The 5,184-nt window shown below is 41.5% G+C and overlaps 1 pseudogene; it reads right to left on the reverse strand.

The window, feature by feature from the left end:
• Positions 1 to 3,162: 3,162 nt before the first annotated feature.
• Positions 3,163 to 4,259, reverse strand: LOC148028843 (uncharacterized; annotated as a pseudogene).
• Positions 4,260 to 5,184: the final 925 nt, after the last annotated feature.

A 5,184-nucleotide genomic window follows, 5' to 3' on the forward strand; every position in this document is an offset into this window, starting at 1 on the left:
CTATACATTTTTGACAAAGTATCCCATGCCTCCTTTGGCGTACTTGCATCCTGAATATGCACAATTATAGAGTCTGAAATACTGATAGACAACCAATACATAACTTTTTTGGTTCTCTCATGCCATCCTTTAAATGTCTACATTTGTTGTTGATTGGGAACATCAGGAAGAATTAGTTCTTCTTCATTTCCTGTAACGAATTCCCAATATCCTTTTCCCATAAGGAAATTCGTCATTCTAAACTTCCATGCTTGGAAGTTGTTCTTGTCAAGCTTTTCAATGACAATCTGTGAAAGAGAATCAAACGCCATTACAGAACACTGCAAAATATTTTGTCACTGCAAAATACACAGCTTAACCCACACAAGGGCAAATCTGCAAAACTGACGAAAGTGGTATTTGACGACACAGTCACTTCCTAGTGACGATTTTGCATCAACAGGCAACAAGGATGATTCTGTAACTCCCAATGTCTCTGCGCACAGGCATACGATGCAATTTCTACGACAACTTTTCACCGATCTGTAGAACAGAGGTCGCATAGCAAAAACAGGGCCTTTTCCTGAGTGTGTGCGGAAAACTTCCGCCTCCAAAACGGGCCCCGAAATGGCCTCAAATCAAAAAAACAGGGTAACCAAGGGCTAAGCCCTTATCCCATAGCATATATTGCCCTCTTGCTACACCGCGAAGGGCGTCTTAATCTGAGACAATGTACTCTTGCACTTTTCGATTGTGCTACCTGTAGAGACTTGCTCCCAAACTCGAAAAATGAAAGCAACACTGGGTTCTCTTACCAGGATACCGCGAACTTGGTTTGCTTTCTTGAGCTCCTTACCATGAACCAGGCTCTGATACCATGTAAAGATAGTGGGAGAGAAGGAAGGAGTCTCACTTGTAGCTTTCTCACTTACACAATGGGGGAATACACACAAAGGTGGAGGCTGAAAATAGTTTTCCTCTTCTTAGTTGTGTAAGCCAAAAGAACTCTAGTACAAAGAAATAGAAGAACCCTATATGTGGGTCTCAAACCAAACTCAACTAACTAAGGTGGCATACTAACTGAGCCACGAACTAGAGTACATAAGGATAGCTGTCATCCAGCTATTATTCATGGGCCGTGTACCAACCGCATCTATAGCTAACAAGTCCGTGACATAAATGCACAACGGTCACCCTGGCATATCACGAGTGGAGCTCAATATCTCAACAGCTACTGGAACAATGCCATCTGATCCAAGTGGTCAAGAAGTGTCATAGGGGGTGGGATGAACTGGACGCCTTGGTGTCCAGCTAGATAGGCCATTTGCTATGAAGTTGGAGATTCCTTTGTAATACCTACTAGTAAAAGTATATTCATGCAGAGCAACTGCCCATTGCAACAAACGACATGGGGGTGGTGTTTCTGCATAAGTGGAATGAGGGGCTGATGGTCAGTTTCCATCAATACCTATGTACCGTGCACGTAAGGATGAAACTTGTGAAAAGCCCAAATTATTTCCAACAATTCCTTCTCTGTCGTAGAGTAGTTGATTTCAAATTTTGTGAGTGCTCGGCCAATGAAAGAAATCGACTGCCATTACATAAGATTATCTTATTGTAGTAAAACTACCCCTAAACCATGATTGGACGCATCTGTCTCTAGAGCTTGAAAGGTTTGGGCAAATCCAAGTGGGCAAGTAAGGTTGTGTCTTCTATGACTTGTTTGAGTTGGTTAGAACTCTTTTGGCACACGGCATCCCAATTGTAAGTATTTCTAGAGCTTGAAAGGTTTGGTAAAATCCAAGTGGGCAAGTAAGGTTTCATCTTCTATGACTTGTTTGAGTTGGTTAGAACTCTTTTGGCACACAGCATCCCAATTGTAAGTATTTCATTTTTTAAGGAGATGCATGAGTGGGTATGTCATGGATGCTAAGTTTTGGACAAACCAAAGAGAGAAATTTGCCATTCCTAGAAAGCTTTGGAGTTTATTCACAGAGGCTGGGGGGATACTCTTGGATAGCTATGACCCTAGAAGTATCCATCTATACCCCTTCTGCTGAAATGACAAATCCTAAGAACTTAGGTTTAGTTGTGCCCCATTTACATTTCTTGAGTTGCAACTATAAGTTGTAATCTTTTACCCTGTGAAGGACCTCTCTCAAAACTTGCAAATGTTGTTCCCAGGTCTATGTACAAATGAGGATGTAATCTAAATAGACTAGAAGAACGCCTTGAAGGATCAAGTCCTGAAAAGATTGTATTTGCTGCTTGTTGAAAAGTGCTACATGCATCTGATAACCCAAAAGTCATACGAGTAAACTGGAATAAGCCTAGAGGGGTATGAAACAGCTCTTGTGGGCATTAGCTCGATTCAAATGTATTTTTCAATAGCCAGATGTTAGATCTAATGAGGTGAAATATTTAGATTTACCTAGCTAATCCAAGAGGTCATCTATCCGGGGGTAATCATGGGTAAAGGTCATGCATTGTGATCTTATTGAGGGGCCGAAAATCTATGTAAAATCTATAGTTGTCATCCTCCTTCCATACTAGGTGAGGCTCAAACACCCAATCATTGCAAGAGGGTTGGATAACCCCCTTCTTGAGCATGTAATGGACGGCTTGATTTATTCTCTGCTACTCTAGAGGAGATATTCGACAAGAAGCCATTCAGATTGGGGGAGTGTCACCCGTGTTTATGGAGTGATGAGTGGGAAGGTTGATCTGAGATGTGTGAGCACTTTCATAGAATAACTTGGGGAATTGATGCAAAAGTGATTGAATATCATGCAAACGTGTGTGTTGGTCGATGACAGTGTATTTTGTTTGAATGAAATTGGGGCATTTGTGAGAACATGACATTGGAATCGGAATGGTGCATGGTAAGACAAGCTGATGTGTTTCAAATTGTAGCCGAGCTGGAGTCTTTACCTCACAACCTAAGGTTGAAGGAAAGAGCTGCCTTGGCAAAACATAAAAAGCATGACTGATTTTTTTATAAGCTACATAGAATGTGCATTGAACTTAGGTATGAGAGTGGTAGACCTAATTGTTATCTCCAAATAAAACTATGATGGGAGGTGTTGTGCAAGTGGCAAGTCCTAATTGGTGAACTAAATATTTTCTAATAGAAGAAATTGTGCTGCTTGAATCTAATACTGCCTCATGAGATGTGTTATGGAGCTAAACTAGCAATGATGAACAAACATCATCATGTGTTTGGAAGATGCGGTTGCTTGAATCTGCGGGCGATGCTCCTCCACCATCTTCCCGCTCTCATATGCTTTCCGGTAACTCAGCCAGAGTTGCGGCATCGGCAAGCTGAACCTGAGCATTCTAATATTGCTGTGTGTAGATCGCAACCGCCTACAGTGTTTGCAAATATGCCCATAAATGTTGCAATAATAGTATTTGGGTCTTCCTTGCTGGTCCTGGTCAGGAAGCGCACGTCGATTCTAGGAGTCGCGATTGGAGCTGGCCTGCCTTGGGTTCAACTGGTCATTTTGAACATCAATTTCCATGGGAACAGGGTGAGAATCCATTGCAAGGCATTGAGGAGTTGTTTGTGAGGGTAGTAAAGCTGCAGCATATGGTTGTTCTGAACCTTCTATTCGTTGTGCTATTTGGATTGCTGAGTGGAATGATGCGGGCCACTAATCGTGCACCCATCAGGATAGATCATGTCAAAGACAAGGCCAAATAAAAAAGAGTTTCATGTATTTCGACATCATTGGGTCTGCGCGTAGGAGCAATTGATTGAGCTCTATCGCAAACTATGCCATTGGTTCCAAATGTTGTTGCTTCAGAGCATTTCAACTGCTACAATGTTGTCTGTGTGATGTTTTGGTGAGTGAAATTTTGTATGAGCATAGCTTTAAGCATATCCCAATCAAATTTGACGTCATCACTTTGCTGAATGAACCAGGTTGCGGCAACTCCTTCCAGCAGGGTGAGGCTTCCATTACTTTCCTATCATTAGACCAATGATTGTAACTTGCAACGTTGTCAAAATGATCCAGCCAAGTCAGGGCATCTTCAGTGGATAAGCCAGCAAAAGGTTTTGGTCTTACCTTAGGGTCAGAGCATTGTGCTTGTGACGTTGCAAATGCTAAATAACTAAGCATCGTTTGATTTGTCTGATTTACTTGTTTTAGCATGCTAGAGACTGCTTGGAACATATGTTCCATCTGCAAATTGTGGGTTGCAAATTCCAGATGCATGGAAGCATCCTCATAATGGGGAGAGCTAGGGGTGTTTCTTGGAGATAAAGGAGAGCTCATCCTAAGGAAATGAACAAACAGAGGAGAGTGAAGCTATGGGAGGAGAAAGAAAATGAGCTACTTGTGGTGAGCAAAGACCAAGAAAATGATTCTTGGTGCCCGTCGTCTCCACCAATGTGGTGTACTAGTCACAAGGGGTTGAGAGAGAGACTAGACCAAATTGAACCTGCCCTTAGCGTGCTAGAGCTGCCTATATTCCATCAAAGGATACATGCCAAGAACATGGTAGCAAACCAAGAAAGGGATTTAATAAGGGCGTGTAACTATCCCTAGACTAATTATTGGCATTTACACATGGCTCTATTCCACAATATTGTTGCTTTCAAACTTGCAATATTTAAAATTTATAGTATTTGTGCAAAATCATACACTTGCTATACACTTTCTACATCAAGACATTTACATATGCATGTGAATTTTATAAAGATGTTAAGTAAAGCCATAACTAAATATCATATGCAAAGAACCCTTAATGGTTTAAAACTTAAGGTTTTTAAGGTAGAACTAGTTTAGTTCTTGTTTCATTGTTTCATTTCACACTCTCTCTTCATCTCTTTACATCTGCCACATCCCTCCTACTTGCTACGATGGATGCTTGCGCATAGCTTAGTGCTCGATAACACAGAAAAAATATTATCATAAGGACAGCCATCTTTGTGACTGAAGAAGCGATGAAAAATGCTGATACATTATGGAGGAAACCTCACGTTGCTAAATCGGCCTGCACTGGATTGAGGAGAGGACTGCAAGAGCTAGCTAAGGTGTGCAGAGCCGTCAACATATACTGATCAGAGAGGAGGCAGTACAATGATGAAATCCGTACTTTTGACAAGGTTGCTAGAGAATTTCGCCAACTACAAAGGGCATGTTGTTGTAAGGATAGTGATGCTGAGAAGGGGAATCACACAAGAAGGATGTGTTATTG

Source organism: Lygodium microphyllum, chromosome 11 (assembly GCF_053477565.2).
Source record: "Lygodium microphyllum isolate KBCC chromosome 11, Lygodium_microphyllum_v1.1.10, whole genome shotgun sequence".
NCBI lineage: Eukaryota > Viridiplantae > Streptophyta > Polypodiopsida > Schizaeales > Lygodiaceae > Lygodium > Lygodium microphyllum.